Source organism: Corythoichthys intestinalis, chromosome 1 (genome assembly GCF_030265065.1).
Source record: "Corythoichthys intestinalis isolate RoL2023-P3 chromosome 1, ASM3026506v1, whole genome shotgun sequence".
In the NCBI taxonomy this organism is placed as follows: Eukaryota; Metazoa; Chordata; class Actinopteri; order Syngnathiformes; family Syngnathidae; genus Corythoichthys; species Corythoichthys intestinalis.
Genome location: NC_080395.1, coordinates 80,737,988 through 80,755,566, shown reverse-complemented (window position 1 = coordinate 80,755,566; position 17,579 = coordinate 80,737,988). Strand labels below are relative to the sequence as shown.

General features: G+C 43.6%; 1 long non-coding RNA gene across 8 annotated transcripts in view; it reads right to left on the bottom strand.

Annotated features, from left to right (window-relative positions):
• LOC130926939 (uncharacterized) overlaps window positions 1-3,776 on the bottom strand; it is a 9,999-nt gene extending 6,223 nt beyond the window's left edge. Inside the window, exons 1-4 of one of the 8 annotated variants that reach the window (XR_009066309.1) lie at window positions 3,297-3,770; window positions 1,720-1,836; window positions 1,439-1,591; window positions 1-1,229 (exon numbers count right to left, since the gene is read on the bottom strand). The exon at window positions 1-1,229 is cut by the window's left edge and continues 2,384 nt beyond it. This is a non-coding gene — a long non-coding RNA (uncharacterized LOC130926939). Of the gene's footprint in view, window positions 1,230-1,438; window positions 1,592-1,719 lie in introns of all 8 variants that reach the window. The other 7 variants (XR_009066305.1, XR_009066312.1, XR_009066313.1 and 4 more) reach the window with 7 other exon arrangements.
• Between the last annotated feature and the right edge of the window lie 13,803 nt (window positions 3,777-17,579).

The following is a 17,579-nucleotide window of genomic DNA, read 5'->3' as shown; positions in this document are numbered from 1 at the left end:
CGTTATTGAATTAGCAGTTTTTAATTGGGAAACGGGAGATGATTCATTTCTCTTTTTTTTTTTTTTTTTTTTTTATTAACACACATAAAAACAAAAAATGGAATAGGGTAGGTTTTCCAACGGACCCAAGACACCTGTTTATCTGTTGCCCGGTGTAATGTCACCCGCTAGGTGTCCGTATGTGACCTGGGGATGGGGATGGGGATGGCGTGGCTCTGCGGTAGAGTAGTTGTCCCCCAACCCAGAGGTTGTGCAATTCTCTGCCCTGATGAACTCGCCTAAGTATCCTTGAGCAAGATACTGAACCCCACATTGCTCCTGGTGCTGCGTCACCTGTATGTAGATGGCGATGTAGTGTAAAGCGCTTTGAGCGCCTTGAAAGGTGGAAAAGCGCTACATAAGTAGAACACCATTTGCCATCTGTGTTGATGGGCACTTTTGACCTTTCTATGCGCTCAATACTGCCGCCTATCGGACTGAGGCGGAGGTTATTTGAGACACGTGAAAATTCTTGGTTTACTGTGTGTGAGAAAATCTTGGTGAAACATCGAGTGACGTTTGTCTCAAAAAGAAATGCGCGTGTTCGCTGTTTAAAAAAAAAAAAAAAAAAAAAAAAAACACAGCTCCAGCAATTCACAAGCAAAACTGAATGCTTAAAAAATGTCAAGTCATGATAATTGCGCGCACATCATTAAAAAAACATGCGACATTTGCGGAAGTATTTGTGGATTTAAAAAACACACGAGGAAAACGCGGACGTATTTGTGGATCTGAAAAACACGTGTGAAAATCACTAATGTATTTGTGAGAATCGCGGATGTATTTGTGAATTCGAAAAACACATGTGTGAATCGCGAATGCGCTTGTGTGAGAAAATTTGACCGTTTCTTGTTATGTTTGTCTCAAAAATAAATGCACGCGGCCGCTGATTCCCATATACAATTCGAATGCTTACAAACAATAATTCATGATGAGTGCACGCACTACATAAAAAAAACACATGTGAATTTCGAGGATATACTTGTGAATTACAAAAACACATGTGAAACTCATGGATATATTTGTGGATCTCGAAAATACATGTGAAAATCTCTGATATATTTGTGCATCTACAAAAGATATGTGTGAATCGCGAAAGCATTTGTGAGAATATTTTTGAGACAAATCTCTCCCCATAAAAAACTAATTGGGGGAAATCACACTTCAATCTTCTTTTCAGCATATCCCGCCTGAAACAAAGTTAAAGGGAAAGATGAGCACAAGACACACATATTCACATCACACACACCCACATAATACATTCACTCTTGCGCTTATATTTCTCATTCACACAAATACACCAAAGAGAACAAAATGAAACGTTCTCTCAAGGCTTTTTTTCAGAGACTAAATAAAAAAAAAAAAAAAATACTTTTTAGTATGAATATTTATAAATTACCTGTAGTCTGAAGCATCAAGATCCTCATGGTTCTTCACGATGTTCACGAACAACCTTCTTGGCTTGTCCATTCTGAGCACTTCTTTGTCAACGATAATCCTTTGACGGATCACTTGTTCACAAAAGAGTTTGTAGCTCTCAGCATAGGGTTGTCTGAAACACACACACACACACGCACGCACACACCCACACACACTTAGGATGTGCAAAGAGTAACGCTTTCGATGCTTTGGCTAAAGGCAAGCAGAATACAAGTGACATGTTGTTGACCAACGCTTTACCTTTGAAATGTGTCATTTTACAGCGAACTTATCCACATCAGCACCAAGTCCAAGCCCACCAAGTCCAGGAAAGAAGTGCCCTTCCAAAACAACTGTCATATGAAAGTGCAATAGATGCTTTTGCATCAGTGAAGACAAGGTGAGTAAGGTTATAGGTCGAGGTGAAAAAAAGTTGCATTTTAAAGTGTTCGGTTTGTCTTTATATAGGTTTGTGTTGGTGGGGGGTGTTAATCATATTGTAACAACAATTGTAAAAGTCATCAAGATTGTGTTCAACTGCAGGTTTTTTGTTGTTGTTTGTTTTCCCTTCGGTCATTAAAAGTTCAATTATCCCTCCCCCTCCAGCACCTCAACCTATATGTATTCATGATCCAGATCAATTGAGATCACAGACAATGGTTTTGGAGCTAAGTTTTCTGTTGTGTTGAAGCACATGTCTTTTGGACATTCTCTTCCTACGTTTGATACATTATGACAAAACACACACACAAGCACCACATACAAAATTATCCATCTCGCAATGTGAAACAAAACACCTGGAATGTGAAGCGTTGCATTGAAAACCTCAGTCCATGTAGAACTGTAACATATATGTATTTATTTTTTATTTTTTAATGTTAATTTTATTTATATATGAAAAAATACAATTATACATTAATACAAATCTATTGGGTTTATTGATAATTTATTGATTAAAAAATCATTAAGATTATAATGGAATTAAAAAAAGTAGATATTTATTTATATCATAGGTAAATACTATGACCCTTTAGTGTAAAACTAAAACTAACCAAAACTAAACTACAAGAGTATTTAACTGCCATTAGTCAATACTTAGTATTATATATTTAGTGTTATTATATTTAGTAATACTACTACTAATAATAATATAGTATTATATAATACTATAAAATTAAATTAAAAAATAAATTATTATGAATTTATTAAATTTATTATTATTAAATTAAAATTATTATTATACAATTTAATAGTAATATTTAGTGTTATTTTTTTTTAATTCATAATAATTTTAATAGTTTTAAAATAGTTATATATATACATTTGTATTAATGTATAATTTTGGTTCGTTTAGCTTACTACTGACAACAACAGAAGTGCGCTTATTCTTAACTGGGAGGACTGGCTATGGATTCTCACGTTTCTGTGCCAATGACGGTGCTAGACGTCCAATCCATTTGCAGCCTTCCAAGGCAAACCGAAGTGAATGTTTCAGGTTTTCAGTCAGTGGCGGTCAGTGAGTTAAATGAGTGGCATATCAATGCTTAAAGTCAGTCGTTAGTTTTAAATAGGCTTTACTACACCCTTTTTTCAAAAGTTCACAGTCGGATCAGAAAGTGTCTCAAAACCGCGGATGTATAACGTATTGTTTCCATTGTTTCAAATGAGACTGACAGTTTGCTTAATATGTCTAGTAATCTGACAAGTATACATTTCCCCGAGGTGGGGCCAATAAAATGCCCTTTTATATTGATCCCCTAATGATCTGAAGAAACAAATCCAGTCCCAACAACGTTTGCAGTGAGGCACCTTGAAGTCAAATAAAAACGTGAACTCACCAAGCGAAGCCCAAATGCCAAGCACGGTCAACGCTTGGAAAAGGAGCGATTGTGCCTTCTTCATCTCTCAGGTCCAGATAGAAGATCAGCCAGATAAACTTCAGAGGAGAATTTAATACGACGCAAGCCTCTTTCGCTCTGTGACAGACACACAAGCTTGACTACGTCACGCACGCACGCACGCACGTCCAACGACACAAAGGCTGGAGGATGACGCTCTAAAGAACTCGTGCATCAAAAGAAAACAAACATACAAACAAAGAAGAATTCGTGCATCAAACACGTCTCAACGTCACGTGGAACATTTGGAAATTAGGGTCGTACTAGTGATGGAGAAACCTTAGCTTTCTGAAGCAGTAAATATATATCAAGCAACGTGTCGAAATGGTTCATTCAGTGTTATGAAGCATTTGCCACGAATCAGTGTGGTGAGTCACGACAGACGACACTGCTTCACCGCTGCTTTCTGTACCGCTGAAGCAAATGTGTTGAGATGGTTCCGTGCTACGAGGCATTTGACACAATTCAGTGTGGTGACATCTTCTGGACAAAAATATATTGAATTTTCATCTAACCAAATGACCAAGTGTCATCTGAACAATGAAACCTGTGGGTGGTATGGTGGTTATATACTATGTCTGATGTGCGAGCAGTAGTGGGTTTGACCACTAGCCTGAAATGTATTCTTTATTCTTCCCCCAGATTAATAAAAAAAATAAATAAATAATAATATTAATAATGAAAACAAACAAACAAAAAAAAGCTGTTGTGTTACTTTTAAATGAAATACGCAAATGCTTGTGCAATAGGGAACTCTTGATGGTAGGTGTATAGAATGCTAGTGACACTGGGATGGGGATTTGGGTGTTTCACACATTTTTATTTAAAAACAGAATCATCTCAGCAGCATTTGGTTTCAGCCGGTTCCTCTTTTTGCTAATGACCTCTCCAGCTTTTGACAATATTCTCTCACATGGCACGAACAAATATACAAACTGACAGATAGACAAACAAACACAAAAACTGACAAACAGACAGACACAAAAACAAACACAAAAACTGAGACACAAAAACTAAATTGTGTGTGTGTGGGGTGGGGGATGCGTGGGTGTGTGTGTGCGTGTACTATGGCGAGAGGCTGACGTGACTGACCTGAAAAGAAACTGCTTTTCTGTACTGTTTCTCTTTTTTATTTACCAGCTTTCAATTTAACATGTTTAACAATTGTACATGCAGTCTAAACATTAAGTATATGAAAATGTCTTGTAAACAGTAAGAATTCAAGTGTGAACATTTATAACAGCTAGTATGACTTGAACAACATTATACAAATCAATACGACGACTGTGCAAACATGTCATTGTAACACAAATGACATACGACTTGAACAGTACACTTCAAACAGACAACTTATTGTTCATGGCTGATGTGACATTATTACTTTTTGCTTTTTACTTCAATGTTTCTGTTTTTTGTTTTTTTTTTCTTCTTTTTTTCAGAGCATTTTTTTAAATACATGCACGCACATATGCACCCCCACCACAGAGACACACACGCTAAAGCTATATTGCTCTTATGCCAATGAAGCGTTTAAGATTTTATGATGGCAGTAATGACAGAGAATAAAGCAAGCACATACAGAAAAATAGCGGTGGCCATTAAATGGTGATATTATAAGCCCCACTGTTGGATTATAATTTATGGTGAATGCTTTACCATCATAAAAGCTGTCAAAGAAATCACACACACACACACAGATACAAAATAACGCGACATACTAATTGCTAGATGCAGTCGGTGCCCAATCCACTCATTAAGTTCAGCCGTTTTGACAAGGTTAGAGCCGCTATCAGACTCCATCACGTTCATTTGTAGCGTTAGCCGCTAGCGTCAGCCAGTAGAAAGCAATAGAAGCACCCTCTCATGAAATCGTGAGGAAAGCGGGTGAAAGCCTGCCTGGAGGCCGCCAAGAGTCTACTTAATGTCGGGTGAAAGTTTGGCTAAGCTCCCTTAAGCCCGACTCCATCACGTTTGCTTGTAGCATTAGCCGCTAGCGTTAGCCTACTGGGCTGCTGTTTGCTTGATTTCCTGATAACCACGTGACTTCACATGTAAACACACTGACTGCTTTCTTAAAGGGGAACGAACGTAGCCGAACAACACAGCGTCAAAGCGGGATGAAAAGACTATATTCACTTGTTTTATTAAATGACCAAATTTACCGACATGGTCAAAATTACGTCGGTCATCGTGAAGAATTTTGGTAACGGTCAATTTTTGGTAAACCGCCTGGCTCTGCGGAAAACTCATTTGGGTACAATGCAACAGGTATCTGGATCTGTCAGGACATCTGGTATTGAATGAAAGAGCTACTATTCGTCTATGTACTGCCCAAAAATTATTTATTTTCTTTATGGTACAACAGACGTTATGGCCAACACATATCAAGGGGACGCCGCGTCCCCGATTTTACTACGCAGAGTGTAAAGAGTTCATTCTTGGATAATTGTGAAAAAGTGATCATCCGGGATGGAGGATCGAGCCGCTACTCCTCCGCATTGTGAGGAGCCAGCTGAGGGGGTTCGGCCATCTGGTTTGGATGCCTCCTGAACGCTTGTCCAAAAAGAATATACAAAGAATATTTTATTTAAGGCCAAAATTGAGTTTTTAAATATTCTATTGTATTTTTCTTGGTCTAAGCTCTTTTTTTATTATTATTATTATTATTTTTTTTTTTTATAAGATTGAAATGAAAACTGTTTGTGGTCTTGCGCCTGTCCTTCACCACAAAAACCGGCGTTACTTTGGAAGGGCATAGGTTTGGTCTCAACATTCGTAGGGACGATATAACAGCATAACTTGCATGTAGGTACACTTTTTGCTGGGGACGGGACATCAATTAGACCAAACAGATTGGATGAAGGGGGCAAAGGGCCACATTTCTCATGTATATGAACCTAATTAATTAATAGGCAAAATGATCAATGCAAAATAAATCCTTATCTTCTGATAATAACTTTTACGTGCATTGGTTCAGATGATACACTGTTCGATTCAAACCTTTGTTTTCAAAAAATACTAAAGAAACATTTTGAAAACTTCCTGAATAAATGTCTGGTTTTTATTAGCAAACATAAACATAATGAAAATGATTCACTTAATAATGGTAGGGTCAATTCTATCCTTACAACATATGGAACTATTGAAAGATCTAAATTCTCTATATAACTGAACATTATATCATGCAAAAAAGGTAAGGCTAATTAAAAGTTTGTGGGGACAATTTTAGCATCCTGAAAAGTTGGTAGTGTTATGTACCTACCGTCCCTATGCAAACCTACGCCCTTTTTGTAAAAGTCCTCCTTATTTTCCTTTACTTTAAAAAAAAATCTCTCCGCCTCAATGGAGAGGATTGCTTCAATTAGATCGTTCTGTGTTCTGTTTGACATGCCAGAAAACACAGTGGACGTGTCCAAATGTCTAGCTAACCTTTCATCTTTCTCAGCAAAACCATGTAATCGTTCTACATATATGCCACGTTTAGAAGAGCTTACACGCTTTCACCACGAAATGTTAACTCCTGTTTAGCTAGGATGCAGGTTGCATTAATGAGGTCTTTCAAACTCTTTCGGTTTTCTTTTACCTTAGCCTTGAGGATGCTACCGTTGAGCTTCCGCTGTTCTTCAAAGCCAAATCGATCCTTGAGCTTCCAAAAGTTTTTAAAGCAATCAGGCTTTGAATGTGAGTGGTCGAGCTCTCATATTTGCTGAGGCTTCGTGGTAGTTTTTTAATGTCACAATATCTCGTGTTAGTCCAGACATTGGCACAAGTTGAGAAGAAAAGGCAGGGAAAGCAGCAAAGGCGATTTTTCGAAGGACAGCCACATAGCCAGTCTTTTCCGGTGTACCAGTCCGTTTGAAAAGCGCGAGTTATCTTCTGTCCCGTAGTTTGAAGCAAACCTTTTAGCTCCGGTGTTGTGTTAACCGCGTCCACTTTTAACGGAAAGTCTAGTTTCACGTACGCCCCTTTGCAGTGCGGCAGAGTACTATCTGCCGCAGCCTGTGCCTTTTCACTGCGGTTTTATTTCCCATCAGCAAAACTAAATATGTCGCTAACAAACATTAAACTTTAAGGGATAAAGACATTAGCCAGACTGTGGAAAATCAGGTCAAATAAACGTATGTGGAAACATTATAATGGCGACATGCAGATGTACGGCAACCAGCACGCTCCAATTCCATGTATCAACCCGGTTTGTTATGGATTGCGCAATCAGAGGTGAGGCTTTACTCGTTGCTGCCGCACCTCTCGTTTCATTTCTTTATTTGAACAGGAAATAGGCAAATTCAGCGATTTTGACTATAAAAATGTTTGAAATGAGTCATACATAAAGAGCAATGGACAAATATGAATAAAAAATCAATGCTATAATTACTTTTTTGTCATGATGACAGGTGAGGCAGAGCCTCCCCTGACCGCACGTCACTGAATTATGCAAAATACGCATAAGACTTTGGTGAAACTGTATTTAAACATTTTAGCAACTCGTTTAGCTCAACAAATACACTGGATGGCAATATTTAGTCACAATATACAAACTATGTCAGGAGTCTTGTATGTTGTGAAGACAACGTACAAATGAACGTAAGGCACAAATGGACCCGCACGAAAAAGGAAACTACGGCGTCCGTCGAGGGACAAATGTAGTCATTGGCTTGATAATTTAATACTCGCCACTGACACCTTGTGGTGTATTTAAATCACTACCTAACATAGTTAAAGAGTGACACTGTGGAAGTACAGCAGTGTACTCATGTGACATCGCCGCCCTGCGACATCAACAACAATGGCGAGCTACTAGTTACTTTTTTGATTTAAAATTTTGCAACTTGTATTAAAACGAAAACATTAAGAGGGGTTTTAAGATCAAATGATTATAACTCGTACTAGAATTTATCGTTTAAGAACTACATGTCTTTCTATTCGTGGTACCCTTTAAAGTGGCAGCAGGGCACTCAGAATAGGAATGTATCTATCTGCCTGCCTGTCTTTTGGCCTGCCTGCCCATCTATCTGCTTGCCTGCAGCCCTGCCCATCCTAATAACTGTTGTTCCAATTATCTGCTCAATTGCTTACCCCCAACAAAACAGTTAAAAAAAAAAAAAAAAAAAAAAAAACAGCATATATGAATGTATATGTAATATAAATAAAGTTTTTTTTTTCTGTTTTAAAGCCATTTGGGAACTTTCAATACCACAGTATGTAGTTTTGTTATACATACACTACCGTTCAAAAGTTTGGGGTCGCTTTGACCCCAGACTTTTGAACCGAATTGTACATAATGAAAAATCCCATATGATACACTATGATAGACAACTTTGAGTGTAGGCTAAAACATGATGTTCTTAGTTTTTTATCAACTTCAGCTTTGGTGACAAAGCATTACATTTTATTATTATTATTTTAACTTTACTTTCTGCCCAACGGCACTCACAGGGGGAATAAACAATACGCTTAGTCCCGTGTTTGGGTTGTATTTAGAAAAGAAACCAGCAATCTAGTTAAAATACATGAACAAAACCAAAAACTGCGAGCACGACGCAATTCAGACATTGTTATAAAGTACGTTGTTTCCATCTCGTGGTCAAATATCAAAAGCGCAACCAACGTTTTATTTCAGGTGCGATCGTAACGTTGTTCATCTCCCGTTGTCCTATGGCTCAAAAATTACGCACCCTACGAAATTAAAATGTTAAATCCAAATCTGTTTTTTTAATGATTTGTTTTTTAAATGATGAAACAACATGTTATTTATCAATCGAACCCTTTTTTATTTAACCATGTATCCACACATGACAAAAAGTCATTCACCAATGAAAATGACTCTTTATTTAATATCAACGTTATTATGATTATTATACCACATTAGATATGTGCAAGATAATATAAATTTAACATCACAAACAATAAAATATTGTCGAAATGATAATAACAAAAAAAGTGTAGAACATTCTACTTGTGACGATTTGGCTCAGACGTGCTGATCACTACAGCGGCTCTGGTTAGAGAGCACAGGAAGATGAAAACAAATTATTTTGTGGGGCTCATGTGCAGGTGTGCATACATGTACACACATTTAGTATCTGGTAAATAACGTAGACTACAGAAATATAGTCAACATTCACTGACCTCTTAATGTGTTAGTTTATTAAACATTAAACAACATCATTTTAACTATAAACCAACTTCAGTGAACATTTGCACGCCATCTCCCTTCAAACCACTACATTCACTGTTGACACATTCATTTGTTTTGATATGATGCTAACAGTAGGGAGACCATATATTGATTCCCCCAAAAAGAGAACACTTGGCCCGGCCTTGAGTCACTTGAATTTTACTCGATGTTCACTCAAAGATGCCTATATAACGTTAATATATGGCGGAAAACACAGACAAGACTGAAAAAGCAGTTTCTGCTCTTGCACCCTTCTTTAAAATAAACTGTAGCATTTTGAGCCAAAAGAACCGATGTGTTTGATAGAACAATATGTCTATATGCTGCCATAGCAGATTCATGGCGCATTAAGCCCCCGAACTATTTTTAGTTGGTCCGTTTTACCCTGGAAACCCCCGTTTACAGACGTCACGCAACCGTTTTTGTTTCTGCCAAGCCATAAAAAGAAAGTAATTATATTTATTATCCAAAATGTCTGCCATTTTGAGTTTAGAATCATTAAACTGTGTCTAATATTTCGTTTAAGAAAAACGACTTAAAAAAAATATTTTTAATTTTTTATTATTTTAATATTATTATTGAATATATTTATTTTAATTTTGAATCATTTTTAAACATGACATATTTTAAACTTTTAATTACATTACGTCACAATGAAAACAATTGGCGTCTGTAAATAAGTCACAGATATCTACCTCATAACTATCGCTTAACTGTATTTGTTTGTTACTGTCGCATTTTCCCCGTTATGTTAGATGATTCATAATCGATCCAAACAAAGAAAATTAGGGGGGGGGGGGGGACGTTTAAAAGGGTAAATATATGAAAAAGAAAATCTCGACTACTCCTTGATGTCCGTGATTTCTGCGTGGCGATTCTTGTTATATTACCATGTTTTACCCATAAAATCCGCCAAAAAAACAGCTGTGGCCATTCACAGCTCTGTCTTGACACTTGGTGATACATGCTACATGGAGTTTTCGGATCGATAAATGAAAGTACACGATAAGATCTCGTTAAAGTCATGGCGTCTGTAATTCTGCTGTCGCGTTCTCTCACCTCCAGATAGGCTTCCGCTGTTTAAAAAAAAAAAAACATTTTTTTTTTTTTTTAAATGGCCACCTGTTCAAATTTTTTCTTCCCCCAGAAAATTGAGATTTTAAGCTTTCCAATGATGTATCACACATGCATATAGGTCAATTTTGAAATTTGGCCAAATTGGGGGTCTCGGAGCAGAACTTCAAGTCATCTGAGTGTTTTGCGCCATATTTATAATGTGCCTCCTCCGTTTGGATAGAAAAAAAAAATAGTTTTATTAAAATATATTTTAAATATATAATATACTGTATATATATCTACTGTACAGTATATGTTATACAACCAAAGAAAATTTCAAATTCTCAGAGGTTACTCGAGAGGCTTCATTCTTCCTAAAGAAAGAAAGAAGAAAAAAAAAAAAAAGCAGACAATAAATATGCAAAAAAGAAAAAAAAAAAGAATGAATAATGATGAAAAAAATATATATATATATAATGCAGATCCATGGACCCGGTTTTCTGACGGGCCGCCTCGTCCTGCTCGGCGTAGCTCTTGGGGCAGTAGGAAGCCATGCGTTCCAGGTTGGTGGCAGCTACTGCCATCTGGAATTTGTCGTAGATGTAGATCAGAGGCAGCGAGTCCACGTCCTGCCACTGGTGGTTGTCGGTGTTGTGGCGGGTGGTGACAGTCTTTAGCCTGTCGTCTTTGCCCATCTCCAGGGGCGTTCGCGCTGTCACACAGACGTAGCGGTCCTCAGAGCTTGCCGCGTAGACGTTGCACACGATCTTTGGCGCCGACTCCAGGTTGTGTCACTTGTCTATTTTCATTATTTTGGTAGACCTCTGACTCCATGAGAGTCAAATGCGTTGTCATCTATTGATGGAGCTGGTTTATGGTCATCTGGAGTTCTATCAAACACTGAACATCCAAGAGTATCGGTGCTCGGTTAAGCATGCTCGTTCTCCTTGCTTGCTTGTGATGTTAAACCACGATGTTTCTGCATACCGCTGTAGTCTTCTTTGACGTTGATAATATTTGGACACTGATGAAGAAGAGATGTGCGTCCGTTTGATAGTATATTTGCCTTGTATACATTTACATCCGAAGGCTTGTGGACTGTTCCTAGGCACACATCTCCAACGATGACCCACCCCAGGTCCAGCCGTTGTGCATAAGGAGCATTATTTGGTCCGTTGATCTGTTCTCTTACTTTGTGCACTCTTAAGATGTCTCTTCCTAAAAGCAGAAGAATGGGAGCGTCGTGATCGACAGGATACAGTTTGTTGGCAATTGGCTGTAAGTGAGCGTGGTGGAGTGCAATATTTGGAGATGGAATTTCAGTCCTGTCGTCTGGTACCATCTCACACTCGATTAAAGTGGGCAAAGGAAGTTGTGATTTCCCATCCATAGCCTCCAGTATGAAATTCGATGCTCGTCGACCTGCTGTCTCTTGTATACCTGAGCATGTTTTCAGTGTGTATGGCATCATCTGAGAGTTTACACTGAAAATTTCAAAGAATTCAGTCTTAGCAAGAGACTTGTTGCTCTGTTCGTCCAACACAGCATACACTTTAACAGCTTTCTCTCGTTGACCAGCTTCACTAAGCAGATCTTGGAACATGAACGTGAGCCATTTTCGCTTCCACAAATCTTCGTACACATGGAGTTGACTGAGGATGATGAGCTTTCACTTTGCTCCCCGCTGTCGTCTTTGTTGGTTGTAGTCTGGTGTGTAGCTTCAGCCGGTGGACCAGGGTGCAGAGCTGATATGTGTCTTTCACTATTACACTCAATATGTTAGGGTGCGCTGGGAAGTGGACCCCAAAGCAGACAAGGGTGGCTGTGGTGATTTTCAAAAGTTTATTTGAGCACAAGTCGCAGCACCGCACGTGCACTTGGCGCGTAGCTGGCAGGTGTTGACAGGAGCTCAATCAGGCGTCGGTACAATTCAGGGAGCAGGCACGGGGAATCCTGGGACGGAACAAGAGGTCTGATTAGCCGGGTAAGAATTAATGTGGTAAATACCTGAATGCTGGACTTCACTGACGGGATTACTGAAAGTTTGGTCTGGCGACGAGCGGCAACGACGAGCTGGCTTATAAAGGCGGCTGATTTCGATGGCTTGCAGCTGTCGGCGTCTTCGCCCGTCTGGTCTCCAGCCTGCAATCAAGGAGCCCTAACAGTCCCCCCCCCCCCCCCCCCCCCCCCCCACGGGCGACACAAGGCGCCCGAGGCACGCGATCGGGATAGGCGCGATGGAAGTCGCGTATCAGGGACCTGCACAACACCTGCCTGGCTGGGATCCAACTTCGCTCCTCAGGCCCATAGCCCTCCCAGTCGACGAGGTACTGTACCCCACGGCCACGACGGCGGACGTCCAAGAGACGTCTCACTTTGAAGGCTGGGTGCCCGTCAATTAACAATGGAGGAGGGGGAGTCTGCACCGGAGGGGACAACGGGCATGACGAGACCGGCTTTACCTGGGAAACATGGAAGGTGGGATGGACACGCAGAGACCTGGGGAGCTTGAGGCGGACTGAGCAGGGATTCACTACCTTCTCTACTTCAAAGGGGCCGACAAAACGTGGGGCCAGTTTCCTGGAATTAACTCTTAGTGGCAAGTGTTTTGAGGAGAGCCATACCTTCTGCCCCACAGAGTAGACAGGGGCTGGTGTACGGCGACGGTTGGACTGGGCCTGGGAACTTTCGGACGAGCGGATTAGCGCAGCGCGTGCTCTCCTCCAAACCTTGGTGCACCGGTTGATGTGCCTTTGCACCGAGGGAACCGCTATGTCCTGCTCTTGGGATGGGAACAAGGGGGGCTGTTAGCCCAGTGAGCACAGGAAGGGGGACATGCCTGAGGAGGCGTTCGGCAGGGTATTATGGGCATATTCGACCCAGGAGAGGTGGTCGCTCCAGGAATTGGGACAGGACTGTGCGACACAGCAGAGTGCTGCTTCCAGCTGTTGGTTTGTGCGTTCACACTGGCCGTTGGTTTGAGGATGGTAACCTGAGGAGAGACTCACACCAACGTCCAGAGCTGCGCAGAAAGCCCTCCACACCTGCGAGGTGAATTGGGGACCCCTATCAGACACAATATCAGACGGGATGCCATGCAGGCGGAAGACATGCTGGACCAGCAGTTCTCCGGTCTCCTTCGCCGATGGGAGTTTGCGAAGCGGGATGAAATGGGCCCCCTTGGAAAATCTGTCAACCACAGTGAGTATTACGGTGTTACCTCGGGAAGGGGGGAGACCGGAGACAAAGTCCAGGGCGATATGGGACCACGGGCGGCTAGGGATGGGAAGAGGGCGAAGCAGGCCAGAGCTGGGTTTGGTCGAGGTCTTGTTGCGGGCGCAAACGTGGCAAGCAGTGACAAAAGCCCGTGTGTCCTCAGGCATTGTGGCCCACCAGAACCATTGGCGCAACACAGCGAGGCTCCTGCGGATACCCGGGTGGCAGAACAGGCGAGACGAGTTGGCCCACTCCAGCACCTGTTGCCGGACTGATGCGGGAACAAACAAATTAGCCTGAGACCCCTGCCGGGGGTCCGGGTGCTCCCCAAGGGCTTCCTTAACCTTGGACTCCACCTCCCATTCCACTGCAGCAAGAAAACAGGTGGAAGGGAGAATGGGGGCCGGGTCCACCCTGGTCTCACTAGGCAGGAACTGGCGGGATAGGGCATCTGGCTTGACATTACGTGCCCCTGAGATATAGGAGAGAGAGAAATTAAAACGTTCCAAAAACATAGATCCTCCGGGCAGCCTTGAGGTACTCCAGGTTTTTGTGATCAGTCAAAACGATGAAAGGCTGGCGAGCTCCCTCCAGCAGGTGCCGCCACTCCTCCAGGGCAAGTTTAACAGCCAGCAACTCGCGGTCCCCAATGCTATAGTTTTGCTCGGCGGGGGTTAGTCTGCGGGAGAAAAATGCACTGGGGTGCACCTTGCCATCGCCAGTCTGTCGTTGGGACAAGACTGCTCCCACGCCCATTTCAGAGGCATCCACCTCCACAATGAACTGTAAGGCAAGGTCAGGATGTGCCAGCACGGGGGCTGAAGTAAAGCATTGCTTAAGGTACCTGAAGGCAGCGTCAGCAGAGTCAGACCAGCGAAACGGTGAAACGGTCGATGTGAGGGCCGTTAGCGGTGCTGCGACCCTGCTGTAATTCCTGATGAACCCCCGATAAAAGTTTGCGAACCCGAGGAAACGTTGGAGTTGTTTCCGATCGGTGGGCCGTGGCCACTCTACCACTGCGGTTAGCTTACCAGGGTCCATGCGGAGTTCACCCTTGGCAATGACGTAGCCCAGGAATTTGGTCTCTGGGACGTGGAACTCGCACTTTTCTGCCTTCACAAACAGACGGTTTTCCAGGAGTCTTTGGAGCACCTGGCGTACGTGCTGCTCGTGCTCTGTGAGGTTAGGAGAGAAAATCAGGATGTCATCAAGATAAACAAAAACAAACCTGTTGATCATGTCTCTCAGCACGTCATTGACCAGGTTCTGGAAAACCGCCGGGGCATTAGTGAGTCCAAAAGGCATGACGAGATACTCAAAATGGCCCAGGGGAGTGTTAAACGCGGTCTTCCACTCATCTCCCTCTCTGATACGGACCAGATGATAAGCGCTGCGTAGGTCGAGCTTGGTGAATATACGCGCGCCATGGAGGGGTGTGAACGCCGAGTCCATCAGGGGGAGTGGGTACGTGTTCTTAATGGTGATTTTGTTGAGGCCACGGAAATCAATGATGGGCCTCAATGTGCCATCCTTTTTCCCCACAAAGAAGAGGCCGGCGCCGACCGGGGATGAGGACGGACGAATTATACCTGTGGCCAAGGACTCTGATATAGGACTGCAGCACCTCCCTCTCAGCTTCCGAGATCTTATAAATGCGCTCCTTTGGCAGGGCGGCGCCAGGAAGTAGGTCTATGGCACAGTCATAAGGGCGGTGGGGGGGCAGGGCCACTGCTCGGTCTTTACTGAAGACTAGGCTCAGGTCATGGTAGCACTCAGGGACTGATGAGAGGTCTAGCTGGTCTGGGTTCTGGACAGGATAGGCCGGAGCTAGGGCAGATTTTAAACAATTTTTATGGCAAAAGGCACTCCATGCAGTGAGCTTGGGATGGGTCCAATCCTCCGCTGGGCTGTGAGTCTTGAGCCAGGGTAGGCCAAGAACCAGCGGCGTGTGAGGGCAATCGATTACTAATAGACTGAGTACCTCTTGGTGGTTACCCGATAGAAGAAGGTGGACAGGGTCGGTTTGCTCCCCCACACTAAACAGCACCTGTCCATTGAGTGCGATGGTCTTTAACGGGACAGGTAACGAGCGCGTTCCGACGCCCAGCTGTTTCACCAACCTGCGATCAATAAAACTTTGATCAGCACCACAATCAACAAAAGCCTTCACTCTGCAGGACTGGTCTTTCCAAGTAAGTGTGGCGGGGAGCTGGAGCCGAGCTGAGGAATTGTTAAACGCATGACTCACCAGTATTTCCTCACCTACTGGTGAGCCTGCCCGTTTCCCGGACGCACCGGACAATGGCGGAGGAAATGCCCTGCTTGGCCACAGTAGATGCATAGCTGGGCAGCGAGCCTACGTGTGCGTTCCTCCTCAGTGAGCCTGGCTCTCCCTAGCTGCATGGGCTCGGGGCTCTCAGCAGAGGGCAGTGTAGAGGCGACGATGTGTGGGGAATACCCGGAAGTAGGGGCCATACTCTGGGCAGCGGGACAGTGAAACTTGAAAGGCGGCGGCTCGCTGCGTTGACGTCGTCTTTCGCGAAGTCGATTGTCGATTCGAATCGAACGATCGATGAGCTGATCGAGATTCCCTGGCTCGTCCCTGGAAGCCAACTCGTCCTTGAGCGATTCGCTGAGTGCGCCGGTGAAGACCTCTTGAAGCGCGGCGTCGTTGAATTGGCTCTCAGCTGCAAGCGTGCGGAACTCCACGGAGAACTCTGCGACGCTGCGCCCCCCCTGACGGATGGACATTAGGCGTTTGGCGGCTTCCTTACCACGGACCGGGTGGTCGAAAACTTTGCGCATCTCGGCTGTGAAGCAGTCATATGAGGCGCACGCCGCCGAGCCCTTGTCCCACTCAGCTGTGGCCCAGGCTAAAGCTGGACCGCGAAGGCACCCGATCAGGTAAGCGATCTTGGCCCGCTCGCTGCCGTATGTTTGTGGCTGTTGATCGAACACGAGACCGCACTGCACTAAAAAGGCACGACAAGAGCCCAAGTCGCCATCGTAGGGGGCAGGGGGTGGCACGTGCGGCTCGCGAGGCGTTGGGGAGATGAAGTCTCGGCGGGGTGGTGACGTCGGATGCAGGGGAAGCGGCGTGAACTGCGCCTGGAGAGACTGTAGTGCCTCAGAAATTTCTCCTACCTTTTGGTAAAGATATTCGAGGGCTTGAGCGTGTCGATCAACGGCGGGGGGTGACGGGGAAGCATAACTCGGATCCATGTCCGCGGGGTCCGTGATGGCCAGACCAAGCTGTTAGGGTGCGCTGGGAAGTGGACCCCAAAGCAGACAAGGGTGGCTGTGGTGATTTTCAAAAGTTTATTTGAGCACAAGTCGCAGCACCGCACGTGCACTTGGCGTGTAGCTGGCAGGTGTTGACAGGAGCTCAATCAGGCGTCGGTACAATTCAGGGAGCAGGCACGGGGAATCCTGGGACGGAACAAGAGGTCTGATTAGCCGGGTAAGAATTAATGTGGTAAATACCTGAATGCTGGACTTCACTGACGGGATTACTGAAAGTTTGGTCTGGCGACGAGCGGCAACGACGAGCTGGCTTATAAAGGCGGCTGATTTCGATGGCTTGCAGCTGTCGGCGTCTACGCCCGTCTGGTCTCCCAGCCTGCAATCAAGGAGCCCTAACACAATACACTTTACAACCACCTTACAGTCTTTTGGGGCCTCCTCCCACGTGAAGTGCAATCGAACTCTGGCGACACCTGCATGCAACGTTGACGCCCTGGGTCAAACATTAGGGTCAAGGGTCAAAGGTCAGG